Below are 25,940 nucleotides of genomic sequence, written 5' to 3' on the forward strand. Positions count from 1 at the left end.
GTTTATGCCTATAGTGGTTCAAAAAAAAAAAAAAAAGCTCAGCCCTATTTCCATCTCATGCCAATAAATACCTCAAATTCTGACAGGATGACTTCAGCGCCCGAGTTAAATACTTACTTACTTTCTTACTTACTCCTCAGCTCTACAGCCCTTGTAGGGCCTTGGCCTCTCTGAAGATTGTATCCCAATCTTCACAATCTTCTGCATGCCTCCTCCATCTTCTTATTCCCATCTTTCTTAAATCCTCCTCCACATCATCCAGCCATCTTTTCTGGGGTCTTCCTTTCCATCTTCTACCACCTGGATTTCCTTTATAGATCTTCTTGACAGCCCTATTTTCTGGCATTCTCTCCACATGTCTCAACCACCTTAATCTGTTGCTTTTTATTTTGGTTACGATACTTGAATGTCCATAGAGTTCTTCCAAATCCTAGTTTTTCCTTATTCTCCACAATTCCCCTTCCTTCACTGGGCCAAAAATCTTTATCAGTATTTTTCTCTCCCATCTGTTCAACAGTTCTTCATCTACTTTGGTCATTGTCTATGTTTACCGCTGGTCGTAATACTGCTCGATAGACTGTCAACTTTAATCTTCTAACACTTTCAGTAAAGCAAAGTAAGCCCTATTGCCTGCAGCAATCCTCGCTTCTATTTCCTCTTTCATGTCATTATCTTTTGTCTCCAGCACTCCTAAATAATCTTCACATCTCTCGTAGTAAATCCCATTCAATTTTATGCACTTGTCTTCCCTAACTATGGTCCTCCTAGATCCAAACAGGTAATGAGTGTTGGCGTTATTCACTCTTAGACCCATTTCCCCTCCTTCCTTTTCTAATCTATCCAGTCCTTCCTCTAGTTCTTTCAATCTTCTAGGAAACATATCAACATCATCAGCATAAGCCAGATTCTGTGTTACATGGTTGAACAGCATACTGCCTCGATTACTGACCTCTGACTTTCTCATCACACGCTCCAAAACCACATTGAAGAGCGGGTAGATAACACATAGCCTTGCCGCAAACCTTGGTTTACTTCAAACTCTTTAGTAAGATTTCCTTCTATTTTAACCATGCATTTAGTACCCGTTAGGGTCATTTGTACCAGTCTTATCAATTTAGTTGGGAACTCCATGTCCATCATTGTTTGATACAGTTTCCTCCTTTTCACACTATCATAAGCCTGCCAAAAATCCACAAACAGCTGATGCACATCCACATTATATTCATATCATTTCTCCATTATTTGCCTGATAGTGAAGATGTGATCTGTTGTTGATCTACCCTGTCGAAAGCCACTTTGGTAGTCTCCTAGTATCTGCTCAACCAGTGGAGTGGGTCTCATAGACAAAACCTTGGCTAAGACCTTATAAACCACACTAAGCAAAGATATACCTCTATAATTTTCACAATTTGCTTTATCTTTCTTCTTATGATTGGGCAAATAATCGCAAAGCTCCAATGCTCTGGCATTTGTTCTGTTTCCCAAACTTTCACAATTAGTTGGTGAACAAGTTGTGTCAACTGTTCACCTCCATATTTAATCATCTCAGCTGAAATGTTATCACTTCCTGGAGCCTTATTATTCTTCAAGTACTTAATTGCTGTCCTCACTTCTTCTATAGATGGTACAGGCACTGGTTTTAAATCTAGGCTAGGATCTTGCCAAGGTCATCCTCTTCTTCCAACCTCACCATCTCTGCAGCCATATTCAACAGTTCACTAAAGTATTCCACCTATCGGTCAAGAATCCGGTCTCTTCCCCCAATCATGTTTCCTTCTTTATCTCTACAGAATACAGCATGTGGTTAAAAACATTTCTGTAAGTCCTTTATTTTCCCATAGAACTTCCGTACTTCTTGCATATCATATGGTCCCTCGAAATCTGTAATCCATTTCCTCTCTGCCTCTCTCTTCTTTCTCCTTCAAATTCTGTCTGCCTCTTTCCTCTTCTTCCTTGCTTCATTTCTCTCCTCAATTGCTCTGCTGCAATCATCATCAAACCATCCTTGCCTTTCAGTCTTTACTTTCACTCCTAGTACTTCATCCGCAGTTTCCTGCAATGCATCCCTCAATGAAGTCCACTTTCCTTCGATGTTTTCCACTGCCCAGCTTTGTTGTTTAACCTCCAATTTCTTCTCCATCCTGGATTCATATAGCTGCGCAGTTTCTTTATCTTTCAATTTTGAGATCATATATCTCCTTGGAGCTTTCCCTTTCTTAGGAATCGTTGCCATAAGACCTATCTGTATTGGTGCGACGTAAAGCCCCTAGCATATAATATATACTTTCTTAGCAGATCTGTAAGTTGCAATACGTTGCCTGTATTTTACCTGTACCAAGTAATGGTCCGAATCACAATCAGCTTCCCTACAAATGTCAACTTTAGTATATCAGGTGCATGTCTCCTATCGATTACTGCATGGTCTGTTTGATTCAAGGTGACACCATCTGGTGAACACCAAGTGGCTTTCCGTAAATTCTTTCTCTGAAACCATGCACTCTTCACCACCATCGAGTTTCCCATGGAAACATCAATTAGCCTCTATCCATTATCATTTGACTCATCATGCAAACTTTCCTTCCCAACTGTCTACCTATAGGCTTCTCTTTTACCCACTTTAGCGTTGTAATCTCCAAGTATCATTTTTACAGCTTGTCTTGGGAAGCATTCTATTTCTTGTTTCATTTGTCCATAGATCACACACACACACACACACACACACACACACAGAGGTGATATTGAAAAAATGGGCCTTCATCCTTAGAGTGCATATTCTTTCATTTACAGGTTTAAAATTCAAAACTGCTGACTTAGATCTGCCATCCACTAGGAAGCCTGTGCCACTTATTGTACCTCTGGCTCCACCACTTGAATGACTAGAATGACCACTTGAATTTAGGAGATGGTGGGTTTGAACCCCATACTCAGCAGCCCTGAAGATGGTTTTCCGTGGTTTCCCATTTTCACCAGGCAAATGCTGGCACTGTACCTTAATTAAGGCCACGCCCACTACCTTCCCATTCTTAGACTTTTCCATCCCTGCGTCGCTGAAAATAATTGATATTTTGGTGTGACGTTAAACCACTAGCGCCCATCTAATTATTCTTCTTCTAGTCATCGGACATTGGCTATCTTAGTTTTGTTGGTGGCTGCACGGAATGACTAAACAGTTGTTTGGCCCAACCACTGTCACAGGTTCTCCAGCCAAGAGTGCGGCGTCTCCCAGGATAGGCCAGTTGAAGTAAAATTTATGTTGTCCTACTAGGAAGACAGACAATAAATTGTGATGAGATCAGACCAATTGACTTGCAAAATGTGAGAAAGTTATAATCCCTGTAATTGAAATGCTCGTCCGCATCTGTGGTGTAGTGGTTAGTGTGATTAGGTGCCACCCCTGGAGGCCCCGGTTCAATTCCCGACTCTGCCACGAAATTTGAAAAGTGGTACGAGGGTTGGAACGAGGTCCACTCAGCCTCGAGAAGCCAACCGAGTAGAGGTGGGTTCGATTCCCACCTCAGCCATCCTGGAAGTGGTTTTCCGTGGTTTCTCACTTCTCCTCCAGGCAAATGCCGGGATGGTACCTAACTTAAAGTCACGGCCGCTTCCTTCCCTCTTCCTTGCCTATCCCTTCCACTCTTCCCATCCCCTACCAAGGTCCCTGTTCAGCATAGCTGTTGAGGCCGCCTGGGCGAAGTACTGGTCATACTCTCCAGTTGTATCCCCCGACCCAATGTCTCGCGGTCCAGGACACTGCCCTTGAGGCGGTGGAGGTGGGATCCCTCACTGAGTTCGAGAGAAAAACCAACCCTGGAGGGTAAGCAGATTAAGAAAGAAAGAAAGAATTGAAATGCTCATCAACTTGAAGAAATTATTAAACATATTGCTGTTCAGCAACTAGTAACATTTCAGATATAAGAAGAAAAAGAGGGAGAAGAAGAAGGTGTACAGCTAGAAAAAGAAAAGTCCTAGAGATGCAACAAAGATGGAAATTGAATTATGGAGCTAGGAAATTAAGCAGTGCCAGATTCACCTCACTGCTCTTTAGCTGCTATCTACACTGAGCGGCATGAAAAATGCAACACTTCAATTTCTTTCTAACTGAAATTTATTTTAAATTTATGACACTAGTCCACTATCTTATGATAGAATATTCTGGTACGGTTCCATCTAAGTGTCTAACAATGAAAAGAAAAGACGATTATAAATAAATTGAACAAATTAAGCCAGAGATGCACATATTAAGGAAATATCAAGTAAGCTCATAAAAGTAATGCACTTCTGTTATAAATACATTTCTCACTTTCACTTTGTGACCTCGGAGACAACCTCAGGAATCTCTGTTCGCATCTTCAAAAGCATGTATTGCCACCTCTTGCACCAACAACGGTACTCAACCTTTCAGGCATGCTCCTGATTAATGCAGTAATGTCCTGTTCTTCATCTGCCATTCTTCCAGGAGGGCATTTCGTAAGTCCTGTAGCGTTTCTGGATAGTACTGACGGGCTCTTCTCCCCAGCTGGTCCTAAACGTGCTCAATAGGATTCAAATCAGGGCTTCGAGCAGGCCAAGCCATCGCACGAATCCCTGTTTCATTCAAGAACACTTGCACAATTCTCGCAACATGTGGGCGTGCATTGTCATGCATTCGTGTAAAATCATCTCCAATAAATGGAGTGAAAAACAGAAATTAAATCCTAAAAACCAACACAACTAAAAGAAGTTGCCATAAATGGTAATAAAATCAAAAGAATAACTCAATTTAAATATCTTGAAGAAGTAATAACACATAACCTAAAAAAATCTCAATCCAAATAAGAACAAATAGATTAGCTAAAGCACAAAAATTTACATGGAACATCTACAAAAAGAAATGTCTATCAATAAATGCAAAAATAAAACACTACAACACAGTTATAAAACCATAAGCTAACATATGCAGCAGAAACACGTTTTCACCTGAATAAACAATCAAAGACTGACAGACTTCAGAAAGTTGAAAGGAGGATTGGAAGAACCTGCATCAACAAAAAACACCAGAAAGATGGACAGTGGCAGATAATACCTAACAAAGTTGTGTACAAAGAGCTAGAACCCATTACAGATACTATGCATAAGGGGTGACTGTGATTCTTTAGACATATCATGAGGACTCAGGATTCAAGACTTCTGAAACAACTAATACAACACAATCTCCTCTCAAAAAATACCACAACAGGATGAAAATGGATCAGAGAAGTAAGAGAGGATCTGAAGGAAATAGGCCTTACTACAGAAGACACCACAAATAAGATAAAATTGAATACAAAACTCATGGATATAAACCCCTGCTTTACCCTTACGTGAAACAAGCCAACAATACGCACATTCTCAACTGAGGAAAGGGCACGAAGATCGGAGCGTCTGAAGAAGTACTGGGAGGACCGCAAAGCTCGAACAATCCCTTCAAAGAGCCCTGAACGATGGAGTGACTAAAGCGATCCTATGTGGTCATAAAACAAGATGAAGAAGAAGAATAAATGGAGCGAAAGGCACAACATGGTCCAGAAGGATTTCCTCCACATTCTGATGCGCGGTAAGGCTCCCATTGTCTCAAATATTATTACAATATTATAAGTCCACCTGTTCAATACAATACAATATGATCCACTATTTCATATGGTCAAAATTTTTTTTAAACATAATACATAAAAGTCAATGGTACATGTTTCACCCTCCTTAAGGGCATCATCAGCCTATATCAATCTTAAAAATAATACATATGGAGTCGTTCTAAATCTAATCAGCCACACCGTTATAATACTAGAAGTAGAAAGCTCAGTCAAGCTAGCGTTGCTGAAACAACCCGACGTACTTAATAGGCACCGTACGAGTAAGTACCGCCTTAGGCATTTTTGACGTACGGGAAGTCTCTTGTACAGTACGGTATTATTTAACCAACTTTCTTCTACTTTTTGTTTCAGAAATACTTGATCATTTTTTCCAACTTATGTTTCAACGGAATTCTAACATCAACTTGACTGTCTTTTAAACCCAATCGACTACCAACATAATTACTGACATCCGCTAGCTTTGACATACGTTTTATCATTAGCAACGCCTCTACAAGAAGTTCCATTTTCTTTTCTACTTTCAGATATACCAACCGTATACATTTTAACATGTTCATTACGTTCACACTTCCGTTTTAAATAACTGACCGTGATTTTACCACCTTGGATTCAAACTACGGGAATTGAAGTAACATCCCCCTTTGATGATTGTGTTTACATTCAACGCCATCACAGTCTTAATGATATTATAAAAAAAGGATCCATTTTAGTTTTGAACTCTCAAAATTCATGTTTAACCACGTTTTAATCTTCAAAAACAGTTAATTTACTCTTTTTTAACATACTTTGGTGCATTATAGTTGTTTTAGATGTTATTGTATAATGTTTTACGAAATCATTTTTCAACATTTTAACCTATAATTTATAAGGTTAGAATGACTCCATATGTATTATTTTTAAGATTGATATAGGCTGATGATGCCCGTAAGGAGGGTGAAACATGTACCATTGACTTTTATGTATTATGTTAAAAAAAAAAAAAATTGACCATATGAAATAGTGGATTATATTGTATTGTATTGAACAGGTGGACTTATAATATTGTAATAATATTTGAGACATACGTCAACTTCAATACGGAACTAAAATGAGAATAGTTACTTGTAATAAGGCTCCCATTCTCCATAAAGACCAAATCCGTCCTTGCAGCTGTGTTGATTTCTGCCTACACTATCACCGAACCACCCTGAAAACGCATCCTGAATGAGAATGTGCAAGTAGAATACATTTCCCCTGGCCATCTCCAGATTCTCTCTCTTCCATCAGGTGATTGGAGGCCAAATGGCAACTCACCAGTGATGATGATGATGATGATGCTTGCTGTTTAAAGGGGCCAAACGTCTAAGGTCATCAGCCCCTAAACTCATCGGTGAACAACACTTGATCCCATTGTTGTACTGTCCAGCCAAGATGTTCCCTTGCAAAACGTAGTCGAGCTGTGCGATGCTCTCTGGTGAGTACCAGACCTGTAGCAGGTCGTTTGGACTTAAGATTGGCTTCTTCCAGTCTTCTTCAAACAATGATATAGATGTTGATTCCCATAGGAAATCTGAAATATTTGTCCCGAATTAGTAAATTTATAATACCAATATAAATGGTCTGTTATGGGACATTATAAATTTTCCAGTTAACTCATTCCTGATTGCCAGCGTTTCACCCCCATGTGCTAGGTTGGGCTCATCAGTTGGTACCTAGCACACCTACCAAGACGCATGGCTAGTGCATACCGTTGAGGCCCCTGCGTAGGCTACTTGAAGCCAACGGCAGTGCCAATGCACTATGAAAGACTGTCTCATTACCAAAAATTGATGCCTGCTTGGCCATCAGATGATATAATTGATGTTAATTCCCATAGGGAATCTGAAATATTTGTCCCAAATGAGTAAATTTATAATACCAATATAAATGGTCTGTTATTGGACATTATAAATTTTCCAGCTAACGCATTCCTGGCCTCAGCGGTATGCACTAGCCATGCATCTTGGTAGGTGTGCTAGGTACCAACTGATGAGCCCAGCTTAGCACATGGGGGCAAAACGCTGGCAACCAGGAATGAGTTAGCTGGAAAATTTATAATGTCCAATAATGGACCATTTATATTGGTATTATAAATTTATTCATTCAGGACAAATATTTCAGATTCCCTATGGGAATCAACATCTATATCATCTGATGGCCAAGCAGGCATCTATTTTTGGTAATGAGACAAAGTCTCTCATATTGCATTGGCACTGCCGGTGGCTTCAAGTAGCCTACGCAGAGGCCTCCACGGCAGATCACACATCACAGAGAGATCATCACAGATCCATCACCATTACGCGGAGGAACAATACAGGATCACTTCACTTTTTTGCCTGGCTGGGTGCCACATCATCTCTAACTTGCACCTCGCCAGCGCCAACAAGCACATCGGCCTGACACAACGAAGGAAGTCGGCCTTCCCATCACGTACACCTGCATCGCCGGTGATATTCCCCCTACTATCTCTGAATATGACATTGAAATGAAACTCCGTCTACTGGGCGTTCATAATGTTTCAGGACTTCTCGCTGGCCTTGAACTTTCGTCGGATGTACTGTTGTTTATTCCTAATGCAGATGACTTCCGATACATCATTGACAATGGAGTGGTTATCCATCACAACCACCATCGTACCAACTCTACACCTCCGAATATTTAGGCTCAGCTCCCAGACAACACACCAGCTCTCTTTACACCGCACCAGTGACTACTACCACCACTTCCACTTTCACCTCCACCACCCTCACTTCGTCTGTTCCCATCACTACAACATTCACATCTCTTCCTTCCTCACTTATGATTTCTTCTTTCCCCGTCTGTCCCATCCCTGAACAACCTAGCTTCCAGCCCGCACCCCTTCTACCTCCTGCAGCGGAAACTGCCACAGCTCCAGTTGATACAGCACGTTCACCATCGTCCCCACCACCGCCCGACAGCACCACCATCTTCAGCTGCGTGGCCCGTGGAGTGGACCCGAGTATTCCACCGGAAGACATCGCCCACGAACTTCGCCGGGCAGGACTACCGATCAGCAGGGCGTTCAGGATCTTCAATGCCGGTGGCCCTACCTTTTTGGTTTGTCTTCACCTTCCGACCTCCGCCGACACTGAGCGCCTCATTGAATGTGGACTGCACCTATATGGCCGCCATCATCGTGTAGAATATTCCCACTCTCCCCCTCAATCTCTAAACCGACCCCCCACATCTCGACGACGTCCCCAGCCAGCCCCTCCTGCCCCGCCTTGCCCACATACCCATTTTTCTCCACCCCCTCCCGGTTACTTTTCATCCCCATCGCCTAACTTTGACCTCCTCCGTCTCCTCACATCGCTCGTGAATATCTCCTCCTTATTCCACCTCCTGGCACTTCACATTTCCCCTCACGCCCTAGTGTAACTCACCACTTTTTCTTCACATCCTGGCACTCCACATTTCCCATCAAACCCTAGTTTAAATCTTCTATCTTATACAAGACTGTAACTTAACCGCTGAAATAAATAAAGCAATTGTCCCATACTTAGGCATAGACGCACTTCCTCTCCCATCTCCTACTTCTTCACATCCTTTACACACCTCCTTCTTCCATCACCTCTACTGCATCTCTTGGGCAGAGAGAGGACATAACCCTCCAGGTAGCCCGCCCCACCCCCTCAGGGTGGGGAATGAAAACATTATTTTGGGCAAGCAAGCCTCCACGGTATGCACTAGCCGTGCGTCTTGGTAGGTGTACTAGGTACCAACTGATGAGCCCAACCTAGCACACGGGGGCAAAACGCTGGCAACCAGGAATGAGTTGGCTGGAAAATATATAATGTCCGATAACAGACCGTTTATATTGGTATTATATATTTAGTCATTCGGGACAAATATTTCAGATTCCCTATGGGAACCAACATCTATATCATCTGATGGCCAAGCAGGCATCAATTTTTGGTAATGAAACAAAGTCTCTCATAGTGCATTGGCACTGCCGGTGGCTTCAAATAGCCTACGCAGTGGCCTCCACGGTATGCACTAGCCATGCGTCTTGGTAGGTGTGCTAGGTACCAACTGATGAGCCCAACCTAGCACACAGGGGTGAAATGCTGGCAACCAGGAATGAGTTAGCTGGAAAATTTATAATGTCCAATAACGGACCATTTATATTTGTTTTCTTCAAACAATTCTCTCACTAACATTGCCCCCTCGAACTTGGTGGAGTCGATTTTGTGCTTCAATGGTGATGGTGTAACGGTTGCGGAGAATTTGAAGTTACATGTAACTAATCTCATGATAATGCTACAACACTATTTTATACGGACATGTTTTGCTTGATTTCAAGCATCTTCAGCCTATGTAATCATCTCAAAGTTAAGACCTGTCATATTTGATTTTGCTTTGACAAATTTGTGCTTAATTATAATTCTAAAATTAAGTAATAAAATACATAAGCATAGGAATTTGTGAACACATTAATCATTTAACAATATGAATGACTATATTAAAATTGGAATATCCGTTCATTCTAAAGACATTGACGTCCAAAACACAGTATCTTGAATATGTTGAAAATTTGGCTAAAATTGTTTTCCCAAAGTTCTAGTTTATTAAAAACGATTGTAATTTGAATTCTATGTTAAAATTTGAGTCGTAATTTTTGTTCAAACTTATTGGTGTCCGAAGATTAAAATCTTGGATACGTTAGAATTCTGCTTCAGGTATTCATTTTGAGGCTTGCTATTGTAATTTATTAGTTTTGAACAGTAAAATGCTGATTTAGGTAGTTTGAAGTTGTAAGAAGTGGTCATCTCTCTCCAATGTTGCTCTTCTCGGGCCTGATCCTGGTCTCCTTGCAAAGCCTCCAGTTTCCCTATACCTTCATATATGGTTCTGGAAATCATAGAAGGTGTAATCCTCGACACTTCTGGAATGTAATGCACGCTGCTACCAACTTCTACCAAAGCAACAGCTTTCGCAGCTTGTTCAGAGCTTAATGGCACGTTTACTCCAGAAAGCTGATTAAGATAATCATAGAAAGATCCTACAAACATGTGTGATTGAAAGGGGAACAATTAAATGTACAATTTAAGCACTACGAGAGCGAGAAAACAATATTGGCTCACATCCAGCGATATGTTTTCCACGTTGCGCAGGGGATAAAACAATTGAGGCTAGTGCAATAAGTAATCAACACTTCAATGTTTGCTCGCAAAGCAATGCCAATAACATACCCCATCTTAAAAAATTGGTTGAAATGCTCCACTTTGATTAAATAGATGATTACACAATAATTACACATCATTTATTGGGTGTTGCATTTTTTTGTGCTGCTCAGTGTATGTTTTCAAGTTTTTAGACAGACTCTTTGTTTTCAAATTTCTAGTCAGTTATTTAACTTTAATCAGAAGATTTCTTAGTAGCTACATACATACATACATCGTTATTATAAACTTATGCATTTCAGTGTTCAGTCTGCAAGCCTCTGTGAATTACTAAGTGCCTTCACAACCCTCTATTCGTAACTAGCTCTGTGGCCTTGTTTAGTTCCATACCACTTATGTTTAAATCATTAGAAAGTGATAAATTCAATTCTTAAAATGAATTTATGATAGAGTTCCAGCTATTCAATGAAAATGAAAATCCACAGCAGTCTCCAGTCATTTGACTGGGTCAGGAATGGAATGAATGAAGCCCCCATCTAGGGTAGGAATTGTTACAAAGCCTCTCGCACTCCCCTCGGGCAATGATTAATTACTGACAGATCAAATGAAATTATATTGGAGAGTGTTGCTGGAATGAAAGATGACAGGAAAAACTGGAGTACCCAGAAGAAAACCTGTCTGCTTACGCTTTGTCCAGCACAAATCTCACATGGACTGACCGATATTTGAACCACTGAGCGCTGCGGTGAGAGGCTGATGCACTACTGCATCAGACATAGAGTTTCACCCGCCCATTCAATACTTAATCAAAATAATCATATTTTAAAATCATCTCAAATATCATGTTTCGGCCCTTTTATGGCCATCTGCAGCTAAAATCGGAATTATTTGATCACTTAAAAATGAAATACATTATAAATAAAAATACACGTTAAAAAACACAGAAGTACAAATTAAAATATTGAGCCACTTTTATGACATTGCATAAAATGTTTGTTGGCTTAAAATGTTCAAATTAAGTCTTCAGTGAATTATTATTATTATTATTATTATTATTATTATTATTATTATTATTATTATTATTATTATTATTATTATTATTTATGTGAGTCTAACCATCATTTTCCTGTTCTTCCTCTACTTCTCTTATCCTCTGTGACCAAATCCATTATTCTGTTTGGTAACCTATTCTCTTCCATTCACCTCACATGAACCCTCCACTGATACCAGTTTATGCCTTTATCTCCTTGTGTCAAGTACCCTCCTACCATTGATCCCACTTGTTTTTACCACAGATTATTCTTGCCACTTTCATGCCTATTATACTTCTAACTTATGAATAAGATATGCTGAATCCACCAACCTTACTCTCAGACAACAAAACTGGCCTGAAAACAGACCTGTGTAAAGATAGTTTCACCCAGAAGCTGACTTGCTATTAGATTGCAGGCTTTCAGCACAGTCAGCCATTAAAACCAAGTCATCAGCATAGGCCAAACTGCTGTCTTTATTTCCACCTAATTGAATCTTTCTGTGCTACTTTATACCTTTCAGTAGATGATCCATGTAAACTATGAATAACAAAGGTAAAAGAATTACAGCCTTGTCTAACACCTATAAGGATCTTGAACCAAGAACTCATTCTTCCATCAATTCTCCCAACAGCCAAATTGCCTCTGATGTCTTTTAATAATCTTTTAATAATCAACAATTACTTGTTTCACTCTGTTACTTTCATCTACATAAAATTTTCTGTCTGCATCAGTACTTGCTTGGAGTGATTTTCTGATAAGCCTTCTTTTCTACATTTACAAACTACCCTTATTTCATCATTCCACCAAGATGTTTGCTTTTCTTCATCTTTACACATACAGTAGTTGTTCCCAGGCATTCCCTTGTTGTTTCTACTACATCATTGTATGCCACCCATTCTCTTTCTATATCCTGAACCTGCTTGGAACCTGTTTCAAATTTTTCATTAATCATATCCATGTACTTCGGTGTAATTTCCTTGTTCTACGTGTATTCGTCTGTAAGCCTAGAGACACCTAGTTCATTACAGATTAGGTAATGGTGTCTATCATCAAAAAGTCCTCAGAATACCTACACATTTCTGACAGATTTCCTGAATTCAAAGTCCGTTTTGATATAGCCTGTTATGGATCTGGTGCCCCTACCCTCCCATGTGCAGCAGTGAATAGCCTTATGCCTGAAGAACTGCTGATCCATACTAGCATAGAAGTCCAGTAAATGCTCAATGCTCCCCAATCTTATTAGCTTCCACATCTTCCCCACATTTACCCATCACCTTCTCATATCCTTCAGTTCTATTTCTAACTCTCGCAGTGAAATTGCCCACTAGCATTTTTTTCTATCTTTGCTGTCGACCCTGACTGCGATGTCACTCAGGGCTTCATAAAACTAATTAATTTCTTCCTCATCTGCACCCTCAGTTGGTGAAATAGATTGAGACAATTCTCGCCCTAATTCTTCCAATTCTTAAATCTACTAACATCATCCGTTCATTTACATGTCTAACAGAAACTGTTGCATGCAATAGTATACCTGATGAACAGTCCTATCCTACAGGGAAGGGCAGAATACGGAAGTCCCAGTTATTTGAGTCGATAGATAATGTGTAAAAAAATTCACAAAAACCAGGTTTTTTTAATTGTAATGGAAGCCATTTATTTTCAGTATGACTCAGTTAATTTATACCGGTAACTGTTGGGTTCTTCAATATGTCAAAAAACTATAATCCTCAACTTCGCCCGATTTGACCTCAGATATCTAATCAATAGCCGCTGATATGCATTCAGGACTCTACCTAAGGTTGCGGATTCCGGTACCTTGTAACTTTTCCGAAAATGTACCAGACGAAACAACAGTAGACTATCTGTTAGTACGTCTTGAAAGTAGTGGTGGTGGTGGTGGTGATTATTGTTTTAAGAGGAAGTACAACTGGGCAACCATCCTCTACTTCTTGGAAATGACGTTTGCAACAATAACGAAATTCTAAATCATAACATGACAGCCCCGTTGACGGATGCTCCATAAAAATGCGCAGAATATCCAGAATGATACTCAATGGAACGGTAGCTAAAGAACAACGGATATTTTAGATTCATTCCTAAATTACACGCTTTGACAGCATTGCAAACAAATGATATTTTCCGCCAACGAAGGAAATTAGAAGTCGCCTAAAATTGATAGTTATAAACGCATGCTTCTAGATGGCAGAGGATGAAAATTACGATTTTGGGTATAAAATTAGCATCATATAACGATCTAATCGAGTGAATAATTTCTTTTTTGTAGTTTGCAGTACAAATTTAAAAACAGATTTCTAATTTAATTTGATATTTTTAACCGGCCCGATAGCGCATGTTTTGTAAGTCACTTATTGCAATCGTTTGTGTATGTTATAGTAAATGACAGGACGACTTCCTTTATTCATTGATATGGCGACCGCTGACGTTTCCGTAAGAAGTTAAATGTGTAGGGTTATGTTTTGTTTATTGTGCTGTTCTTTAACCTTATTTTAGCTTCCTCTATCTCGTGTTACCGATTAACAGCGTGAATGTGAATAACCTGGCACTCTTAACTACTAATTGGAAGCGGGAAGCTCATTGAATTTCGAACATCGAACGAATTTGACGATTAGCCTCGCAGGACGAGATTTTAAAACCCATTTCTTATCGACATTTTGGTGGTGATTCAACAGCAGATGACTATTTCCACTCTAATATTAAAGGTATGTCACTAATCACTTGCTAATTTAGATTAAGTTAAATGTTGTTACATCTAACCAAAAGACTGCACAATACTCTCTCACATTTTAGGTTAAGGTTATGTCACATGTTATTCTTGTAGTAATTAAAGTACACGTTTGACAGTTGTAAAAGCCATCCTTTTAACAATAATATTATTTATTTGTCCATTACGTGGACTTGAAGTTTGTTTCATTGGTGTGTAATTCATTATAAAGACGTTTTGAGGGGGCGGGGCTTCACATCATATTTAATTGCTAACTGGGTCGATAGGCGAATTTAAAGGTTCCGTCCGTACCTGAATGAAGAACGTATGTTCTCTACAAAGAGTGCAGTTTTAGCTAGACGTCCTCTTTTTAATTTCAAGATGTTAATGATCTTTTCTATTGCTAAAGTGTACAAACTGTATTGTGTAATGAAGATTTTGGTATGTTCACTCATAATTGTCTGTTGTCTGCGATATTGAATTTTCTTCCGTAAAAGACCATAAAGATAAATTTTTGCTATTTGTGTTAACTTACACTTCTTTTCTAATCAACCACATTTAAAACTATTTGAAATGGCTGCTTATATCATCTTGCTACAGTGATTACAGCTAATGGGAAGCTGAAGGTTATGTACGTGTTTACTTTTCAGTTTTGTATGTTGATACACATTTGTATTCATAAGAGTGGATGTCAAAGGACAGGATCAAGAATGTTGAAGAAATGGTTAGTTCAGATTCACACCTTGCCATGCAGAGAGTATTTAAGCCTGCAGATTTATAACTAAGAATAAAATATTTTGAGGTGTTTTTCTACCTCTTATGCAATTTCAGTGCATTATAAAATACTGTAGGGTAAATAGTGCATATGTGCTTGGGAATTTTTAAAGTTTTGGCTAGTGCATTGCAAAAGAATTAAGTCTTATCACGCTTTACTTGTATATTCTGAATGTAATATCATTGCTAACTTCCTTTCTCCCTTATTGAAATGCTGCAGCTGTGAAACTTAATGCTATCACTCCTTAAAGTTGGAGACAGTGTATAAATTCTTGTCAACTGAATTATTGCAATGAATTTGAGATTGTCACTGTAACTAATCTCGACAAATACTGAAAGTGTAGTCTGTAATATTACATCATTCAGAAGCTTAGTTTTTCTCTGATGGTTTATCTTAACTGCCATACGAGCCCAGATTTACGGTGGTAGACACACTGATCACAGCATGTTCTGTTATCTCGTCTTGTTGCTTGAGTTACATTTTCAAGTCCTCAGCCCAAAGGCTGGCTGGATCCCCAACCGCTCCACCATTGCAGTCACAGAAAACCTAAGTGTCACTGAAGAGGGCTTCTTGAGAAATGGAAAGCGAGTCGGTTTCCTGTTGCTTCCCTCACTGAACCACAAGATACTATTACGTTTCAGTCTGTGTAACTTAAGTTTTTATTCTGTCAAACTATAACATACCTGTATAAAAAGGAAAAAACAACAACTATTAAGCAAAGAATCATTCTTGAAAGAACATCATCAGATTCTACCAAACCACATTTTTTCAATGTTATAGTGGGGTGGGGATTATAATTAGTGTTCGACAGACTGAAAAACTTCGAAGTTACATTAACTGAGTCAACACTGAAAAGTATAACTTCCTTCTTAACAAACATATCAGTCTGCCAACCCCATCAACCGACCCTATGAGCGATGCCTGCACACCCCTCACCACTGCGATTGGCTACATAAGGAATGGTGTTAACATTGTTCATACCTGAGCCACTTTCATATTGCCAAAGCCAGAGATGAGCCTGAGATAGACCTATGAAAGCAACAAACTTGCTCTAGCCCATACCAGAAGATAAACACTATTTTACTCTATTTAACAGTATTCAAAAGAATGATTTTAAGTTATAACTTATGAAAACATTTTGAGGATATAATGGAAAAAAATATTATGTTTTTATTAAAAATAATTACCATTTCTTTTATAATTATCGGTAAATAAATCAATATCAATTATAATACACTTCTCTACAATGACAATAATAAATTACATTTTATTTTCAGATCCAGAAGGTCTATCTATAATCACAGCACTGCTACTGTCAGTATCACAACTTGCATCTCGAATTTTATAGGGTTTTTTGTTTTTATGATTTTGGAGTACCAGAAATTTGTTTATATGCCAGCTGGTTTTATATTTTGATGGAAACTTCAGCTGTACTGCTGGATGTCGATCACATTAGAATTTAATTCAGTCAGAGGCTGCATGAAGATGTTCACCAGCTCTTCTCATTGATGCCCAGTCTTGTATGTTTTTGAGCAAAGAAATATTTCTTCTCCTGCGCTTCTTTTGACAACTAACTTGCCTTGAAGAATTAGTTGAAACATTCATATTTGAGATTCTTCATAAATCACACATAATGTGTACTTAATTTCAAATTAATTTTTCAGGAATTTAAAACTATTTTATATTTGCAGAAGGAATTTCTAGCCATTTCACTTCTATGTTTAATTTCTTTAGTAGAGTCCCAATCTTCATAAAGCTAACATTATTAGATAATGGTACCGGTACCATTAACTTTAACTTGTGTATCATTGTGCAGATTTTTTATTTCTGTTTGGTACTCTGTATATATTTTGTCTTAATGTTTATATTAAGACCATGCTACTATGACATGTTCTGTTTCTTCAGCAAGAAGCTTAAGTTTTTGAATGCTGTTAGCAAGCAGAATGGTATGTTATTGAATTGCCTGTTGTTCACTTTAATTCTGCATTGATGTCTTGAAACACATCACAAGATTTCCTCGGAATATGAGTTGAAAAGTAGAGGAGATAAAATACATCTGTTTGTCATAATGGAAGGACTATAAAGAACAAATACTGAACTTTGTCTCATAAGCCAAGCAGGGCAACAACGTTTTTTGAATCTTCATTATTTGTATTTATATTAACAAACAGTGAATATAAAACTGTAATGCTACATGTATTCTAAATAGATAATGTATATTTCAACATACTGTTGTTTGTAGACAGGTCATAATTGAACTTCATCATTTTCTATATAAATGGTAGGATAGCTTAGTGAAAAGTAATTCAAATGTTTCAATTCTTTCAACTGTCCGCTATTTCTTCTCATTTTTGATGGTGTGTGAAAGTTATATGAAAATTACACAGTCAACCTAATCATCTACGCAGCAACATATTAGTCTCCTGCTTGATTACTTAGTTCTTGCATATGGAGACAAAGTTTGGAGCATCAGGAAGGGAATTGGAATTTTGAAAATAGCAGAAATGAAGATTAATTTGGCAGACTGATAGATTCTCCTTACCTGATCATCAAAGAATTCAGGATACCCTGAAAAAATCGCAAATTACACTGTTGTTCAGCATATAATACGACATAGACTGCGGTGGGAACTAGCCTACATGCCGGTACCTAACACAAACTTCAAATAAGTAGGTAGTAAGTAAGAGGTAGAAGAAACCTGAGGAGAAAGAAAAAAATAAGTGATCAGAGATAACAGACCGCAAGGAGAAGCCTATTAGGTTGACGTGGATGTCGATGTTGCTGATTGTAATAATAATGAAGATCTTTTTCTCTCTGAAATCACTAAAGGAAATTCTGACAGGCATTAAAAAAACAGTATTATTGGTTTTACGTACCACTAACTGCTTTTACGGTTTTTAGATACGTGAAAGTTCCCTAGGAGTGCTTTTACGTGCTCGTGAATCTACCTACATTAGGCTGGCGTATTTGAGCACCTTAAAATACCATCGGACTGAGCCGGAATCGAACCCGATAAGGTTTTGGTCAGAAAACCAGCGTTCAACTGCCTGAGCCACTCAGCCAGACGACATTATGAAAGACACTCAGAGTAAAGCCAGAGTGTTGGGGGTAGTGTCCTTGGCTTTTTTTTTTTTTGCTTTTTTTTTTGCTAGTGGCTTTACGTCGCAGCGACATAGATAGGTCTTATGGCGACGATAGAATAGGAAGCGGCCGTGGCCTTAAGGTACACCCCCAGCATTTGCCTGGGGTGAAAATGGGAAATTACGGAAAACCATTCCAACAATGAGATTCGAACTCGCCCGGTTCCCTGGTTTTTACCCGAAGGTTCGATTTCATGTTCACACATCTTCGTGAGGGCAGCTGAGGTGCTGCTGTTACGACTTACGAGAGGTAGTGGCCTGGTCACGAATGCCAAGCAATACGCCTGACCTCTGGTTCTCCATTATCTGCCAATATCTGGCTTAGCAGCTGCCGTCATGGCTGGTCAAGGTCCGTAATACGGTTTGTTTTTGATAGCACTTCTACAGTAACTTAAAAACTCTAGGGTTTGTTTTTGATAGTGCTTTTACAGTAACTTAAAAACTCTGTTAGCAAGAGACCAGAAACCAACTAATTGATCACTGTACTGGAACATGTGTAACCAGCAAACTGCATTCCTAGTGCGTCGGTTTTCGATAATCTGAATGCTAGGCCCATCAAAACAACGTTAATAACAACTCGCCGTCATCCTTATGCGCGGATCTTCAATTTTTTGGACTAGTGTCGGTGCCTCTTAGATAAACAGTAGCAGCTTCATTGTTATGTTGAAATTGGAGTAGCCTCATGAATATACTGATATTTTTAATTTCATTTTAATGTCGCACATAGGCGAATTTGTTGGATGTGACATTCCTTCCATGTTAGAGGCTTGGAGCACCGGAACTGCCCTAAATACGTATACATCGAGTCAAAATGAAACTCGTACGCTAGGGGAAAGCTTATTTATTTCCATTCAGCAAAAAATATAATTTTTTAAAAATTTTGGTCTTGGTCCTGGTTTAACAAATAACTTTCACTTTTCTCTGCTAAAGTACAAAATAAATTATCTCCTTATACTTGCAAAGAAAAGTAATACGTTGCCTCTTAATTTTGGGCATCTTTATAACAGCCACATCCTTCATGAGCTTTGTGTTTCGGATCGTTATCTTGGAAATACTTTAATCGATCAAATAACTCAAGCTTTTGAGCACTCGGTTGTAAATGTTCCCTCAGTATATTTAGATACACATTTAGATCCATTGTTCCATCAGTAAAAGTTAACTCCCCTAGTCCACTACGTTACATGCACCTTCAGACAGTTGCACTTCCTCCATCATGTTTGACACTTGGACGTAAATTGGTAGGTTTTATCACTTCATTTGGTTTCCTCCAGACAATAACCTTACCTTGTGTTCCGAAGAGATTGTTCGTACCGTACTTGCTTTCATCTGAAAAAATTACAGTTTCCTGAAGTCGAAATATTTTTTCTGTATGCTCCTTAACAAAGCTCAACCTTTCCTTCCCATGAATCTTGCTAACAAATGGTTTGTCCCTACCTAATCTTCATGTCTGTTACTTTTCCTTAAGCCGGGCTGAGTGGCTCAGGCGGTTGAGGCGCTGGCTTTCTGACCGCAACTTGGCAGGTTCGATCCTAGCTCAGTCCGGTGGTATTTGAATGTGCTCAAATACGTCAGCCTCGTGCACGTAAAAGACCTCCTGCGGGACTAAATGACGGCACCTCGGCGTCTCCCAAAACCGTACAAGTAGTTAGTGGGACGTAAAGCGAATAACATTATTACTTTTCCTTAAGATAAGTCGAATAGTTTCTTCAGCTATCACAGCAAGTTTCGGAGAACTAATCGCTGGATTGTTCTTCATCTGTCTTACTTTCCAGCTTTCCTCCCAGAAGTTTTAACATTTTCTTCCTACTCGCTTTGTCTTTATTCTTAATGCTACGTGTACTTTTATATCTGTTCGCGCGGCTGTGAGCTTGCATCCGGGAGATAGTAGGTTCGAATCCCACTATCGGCAGCCCTGAAAATGGTTTTCCGTGGTTTCCCATTTTCACACCAGGCAAATGCTGGGGCTGTACCTTAATTAAGGCCACGGCCGCTTCCTTCCAACTCCCAGGCCTTTCCTATCCCATCGTCGCCATAAGACCTATCTGTGTCGGTGCGACGTAAAGCCCCTAGCAAAAAAATTTATATCTGTTGTATTTATAACGCATTATACAGTTGCTTGAATCCTGTTTATAATGTTACCAATTTCTCGGAGTGATTTTCCTCTTACGAAAATTCATCAGTTCTCTTCTTTCGAAGACTGTCCTCTTTGACGCCCCATGATAGCACCGAAACGTTTTGTACTTTACAGGTCTCCACAACAAACTGAATGCGGTGTCGAAGCACGAACTTACCGTGTTTATACTGTCCTCTTACCTTGCCATCTAGAATAATTGTATGAGTTTCATTTTGACGTGCCCCAGTAACATATCTAAAAAGAATCTTTTATATCTTGGTAACTAGCCTGCATTGACATTATAATTCAAGGAATACCTTTATTGTTACACACACACACACAAAATGCTAACATATGTTGTCCACTTCTATTCATAAATAAACACATACCAGTTTTAGTGGTATATGAGTATCACTGTGACTCACTGTACGTACAATACTCTGTTTGTTGGGTCAGGGTATCTTCCTGCCAAACATTTGCAATAAATATGTTTTGCTGAGTGAGCATAGAAGAAGAATGGATGTTATCCGAAAGCACAGCAAGGAGGATAAGAGGTCCTTCCACGTTGCTGACAAACATTTGGCACCGTTTCGTCACTCGAACGTTCGGTAGTCTGTCAAGTATTCGGTGTGTGCATTGCGATTATATTCTGTCATTATTGTTCGGAGTCTGTTATAGTTAAAATTACAAACTACATTGTAATTTCAATTTAAGATGGTTACGCTGATGGGAGCATTGATAATTTTATATTTTATTTTTCGTGTGTGTCATTTTTTGTGCTTTACGACGCACCGACACAGATAGGTCTTATGGCGACGATGGGATAGGAAAGGGCTAGGAGTGGAAAGGAAGCGACCGTGGCTTTAATTACGGTACATACCCAGCATTTACCTGGTGCGAAAATGGGAAACCGCGGAAAACCATCTTCAGGGCTGCCGACAGTGGGATTCGAACGGTTATTTTATATTTGGTTTCACTTATGTGTTTGCTTGGAGGGATGAATGAAGCAACACTTTCAGATAGGTAGGCCTACAAATTAAGAATCCTAAAGGTCTCTTGTTAATGCTGAAATACTAGGCCTACGGTATTTCAAGTACCCTGAACATATCTCCTGATCATCGCCCCAATTAATTAGGTACGCCAATACGAATACTGAAATAATACAAATATCTTTGCGTGTACACGAGGACAGTGATCAGATCGTGGCTAGCAATTAAATGAAGTATGAACAATAGATCCTTCCTTCCCAGTAGGACTTCCAGTTCACAGTCCTGCCAGGAATTAATGACTTATTTGGGTAATGGTGTTCGTAAAACATAGTTAAACGAAATTTGGCAAAAAATAGAGAAAATGCCACTAACATGTTGCCGAATTTGTTCAAAATAGTTTCCTATTATTTGAATTTTCTTGGAATGTTAAATATTTTTTCACATTCTTGAACAATTCATTGTTTGAAACGTGAACTTTGGGTAGGAGATGCATAAATAATGAACTCAAAATCAGTCCATTCGGGTCAAATTTGGAGATACAGAGACCATCACCGAGATAAATGAAAAGATTCAGTGCGCATGACACGTGTACGCCTTTAGATAGCTACATCGCCACTGAGCGAGTTGGCCGTGGTCTTGAATTCGGGAGATGGTGGGTTCGAATCCTACCATCGGAAGTCCTGAAGAAGGGTTTTCCGTGGTTTCCCATTTTTACACCAGGTTGTACCTTAATTAAGGCCACGGGCGTTACCATCCCAATCCTATCACTTCCCCATCCTTGCGTCGCCGAAAACCTTCGATGTATTAGTGCGACGTTAAAAATCTCGTTAACTATATCGTACATTCAGCAATTTATTTGAAACAATGCTACGTTTGTTAATACAAATTCCTTGTGGTGGGAATTTACTCCTTAGTAAGTTATTTACAAACGTTATAGGTGATGGGGATAGAAGAATATGTCATATATTAATACGACGTTTTTCCCTGCATAAACTTAACGTGAATCTAATTTATTATCTATTAATTATTCTTATCTACAACCGGGCTGAGTCGCTCAGGCTCTGAACCCGATTTGGCGAGTTTGATACCGGCTCATTGTCGGACGCGCTGATGAATGGTCGGCTGTTGAAAGTGTCGTACCGTAGTGATATAGTAGTAACACCTATTGAAATTTGATTATTTTTTGTATGTGATCCATTTATAGTGCTATAAATATTCGTGTTTAGTGTTTCTGTTTAGTAATTAAAATTAGCGATGAAAATATGAAAATCTACAGCCTGTTTCCAGTCATTCGACCGGGTCAGGAATGGAATGAATGAATGAATCTAGCGGCGAGGATAGGAATCGTGCCGGCTGCCGAAGCCTGTCGCACTCCTCTGGGGCAGTGATTAATGAATGACAGATGAAATGAAATTATATTGGAGTGTTGCTGGAATGAGTTATGACAGGGAAAACCGAAGTACCCGGAGAAAAACCTGTCCCGCCTCCGCTTTGTCCAGCTCAAATCTCACATGGAGTGACCGGGATTTGAACCACGGAACCCAGCGGTGAGAGGCCGACACACTGCCGCCTGAGCAATTGAGGCTCCACTAAGATTAGTGATATTTAAATTTTACATTTAGTAGTTCCGTTGGTGTTCGGTAGATTACGTAGCTTAGGTTTACTTTGTTTCATATCTGGGTTCGGGAAAATAAATAATATTTATTCGTGTATATAATTATATACGTGTTGTTGTAGTTAGTACGATACATATAAAAGCAGTTTATTTTACCGAGTTGTACCTTCCGCACTTCCTCTCGTACAGTTGCATTCATATACCGTAGTAGCCACTATACTTCGTATAGCATATCCGTTCAACCTATTACGAAGGAAACAATTTCTTTAAATAATTAGTACAATACCGGAAACATTGTGCATTTAGTTAAATAATATGAAAATACTTCGAGAGAATAAAAGGTATTTCGCTGACAAGATAGTTAACGGACTTTCATTGTTTGTAATCATTGCTGCTCTTCCAATCCAAATATTCTGTTGTTGACACACGGTCGAGTAAATCAGCTGATAAGTATAATTCGATATTTGTAGTTCAAGTCTTTGGCATAGTTTCCAGAAAAGTTTAACGGTACTCTTGATTTTTCAGCAGTTAATAGCAATTTCCATTTCTGTTGGTGCGTAGCTAGAAAAAGAATTATTATTCACATAGGCGTATTTATTTTAACTTAATTTCTCTTGTTTCAGTTTACCTGTTATAATTAGGATACGTAGTGCAGTTTATAGTTGTAGTGCAGTTATTTTATTAGATAGTATATTGCTTGCTATATTGGTATTTCAGCTCAACGGCAGTTTTCATATCTCTTAGAGCATAATAGGTTTTTTCCTTTTTTCTTTCGGATTGAGCCTCTACGGACTGCGTGTTAACAACCAATCTCATTTTCAGTATCTGTGTCTTGTTCGTCTGCCGGCTTTGACATCCTGCCAGTATTTCTTGAGCCCGTCGATCAGCGCTTTCTTCCGCTGCTCTGGTAAAGGGCCTCTTTGTCTTCTGGTTTCGGCCTCCACCATAAAACCCTGATATACCGGGCGAGTTGGCGCTGCGGTTAGGGGTGCGCAACTGTGAGTTTGTTTTCGGGAGATAGTGGGTTCGAACCCCACTGTCGGCAGCCCTGAAGATGGTTTTCCGTGGTTTCCCATTTTCACACCAGGCAAATGCTGGGACTGTACCTTAATTAAGGCCACGGCCGCTTCCTTCCCACTCCCAGGCCTAACCCATCGTCGCCATAAGACCTATCTGTGTCGGTGCGACGTAAAGCAAATTGTAAATAAATAAATAAATAAATAAACTGATGGCTTTTAATCATTCTTCTGAAACTAACCCTGTCATTGATTTCATCCTCCGTAATGCCCACCTTTCTCAGATCTTTCTCACACTATTGGAACCATCTCAGCTTATCATCACCACCACCATCATCATCTGTCTATAATACATTTCTGTAGTTGCAGTTAGACTTGATATCTTCTAATTAGGACACGCCTAAGTAGAATAATTGTAGTATTGTTATTTTATCAGTATCTTGATTTATGGTCGTAAAATCTCTGTGTAGTGTATAGTATTTCCTTCATCTGACATACACATTTTTACTCACAGAATACGCTAATTTATTTCTGTTGATATTTTTGTCTTATTTCATATTGCTGTGAAGAAGATAAAATAATGGTTCTGGGAGGTAAGTGTAGGTACTATGGGTGTGAGCGTACACTAAGGAAAATGATGGAAGAGATAATGAATTTGACGGAGATAACTCGGCTTTAAACGAAGGACAGAAATGAAGGTATGTCTCCTTCAGTTAGTATACAGGATGTGGTAGATAGGCAAGATGGTAGGGGAAAGAAGGGGAGAAATTGTGGAGTATAGATGGGCTAATGTTTTAAGGGGAAGGAAAATTAGAGCTACGGGTACTCTTCAGGGAGAACGTTCAAGGGAGTATCGGTAACGAATCAGTATGAATCACTGTAGGTAGAACATCAGTGTGAAAATGGGGAACAGGGAAGTATTACAGAGGAGGGGCGAGGCAAGAGGAAATGGAAATGTGAGTAAAGGGTTGGAAGAGGGAGGTTGAACAGGGTCGTGAGAGGGAGAGAAAGTAGGATGATGTAGGTTTTGCAGGCGTCAAGGGAGTTACGGGAGATCAGGAGAGGACGGTATCAAATGAGGTGGGTGTGATTGAGGCTCTGGGCTTGGGTGACTTTATTGTTAGACATGTGGGGAAAGTGTGTAGAGGAAAGGGTATCAGGGTAGAATGATATCCGGGAATCAGATTAGGACAGATGTTGAGAAAAGTAGAAGGGAAGGAGGTGGTGGTAATTTTCTACGTTGGTTTCAACATCATCCGGCAAGCAGGAATATGTACTAACATAGTTAGGAATGTATGGGATCTGCTTATGACAGCACGGAAGTAGTTTAAAGGAGTGGAGATTATCATGAGTGGGATATTGTGTAGAAGGGATAATGACTATAGGGTGATCGGGGATTTCAGTGTGGCTTTGGGGTAGGTATGTAGGAAATTAGGAGTGAGATTTGTAGACCCTAATGGGTGAGTAGGAGATAGGGATCCACTCTCAGATGTCCTTCACTCGAATCGCATTTGTACCGTATAAGTTAGGTTATGCAGAAGAGCTGTAAGGAGGTACATTCAGGGAAATATATTTTTTTCTCTTTCAGGTCGTTGCTGATTTTAAAGAGGTTGCTTTTCTTATATCAGAGTGGGCTTTCTCCGAACACGAAATTTAACGTCCGAAATATAGCATTAGTCATAAAAGTAGAATAATCCAACCATGAATATTATATGAAGTCTTCCGGTGTTGATGCCACCTCGGCGGCAAGGTATACGCTGCGGCT

The 25,940-nt window shown here is 39.3% G+C and overlaps 1 protein-coding gene across 2 annotated transcripts in view; it reads left to right on the forward strand.

Annotated features, from left to right (window-relative positions):
- Positions 1–13,927: 13,927 nt before the first annotated feature.
- The window catches only part of LOC136878711 (protein spitz), a 746,457-nt gene continuing 734,444 nt past the window's right edge, over positions 13,928–25,940 (forward strand). The window contains exon 1 of one of the 2 annotated variants that reach the window (XM_067152153.2): positions 13,928–14,525. The gene's annotated coding sequence lies outside the window, so the exon portion shown is untranslated. The remainder of the gene's footprint in view (positions 14,526–25,940) is intronic. The other variant, XM_067152152.2, reaches the window with a different exon arrangement.

Source organism: Anabrus simplex, chromosome 8, assembly GCF_040414725.1.
Source record: "Anabrus simplex isolate iqAnaSimp1 chromosome 8, ASM4041472v1, whole genome shotgun sequence".
In the NCBI taxonomy this organism is placed as follows: domain Eukaryota; kingdom Metazoa; phylum Arthropoda; class Insecta; order Orthoptera; family Tettigoniidae; genus Anabrus; species Anabrus simplex.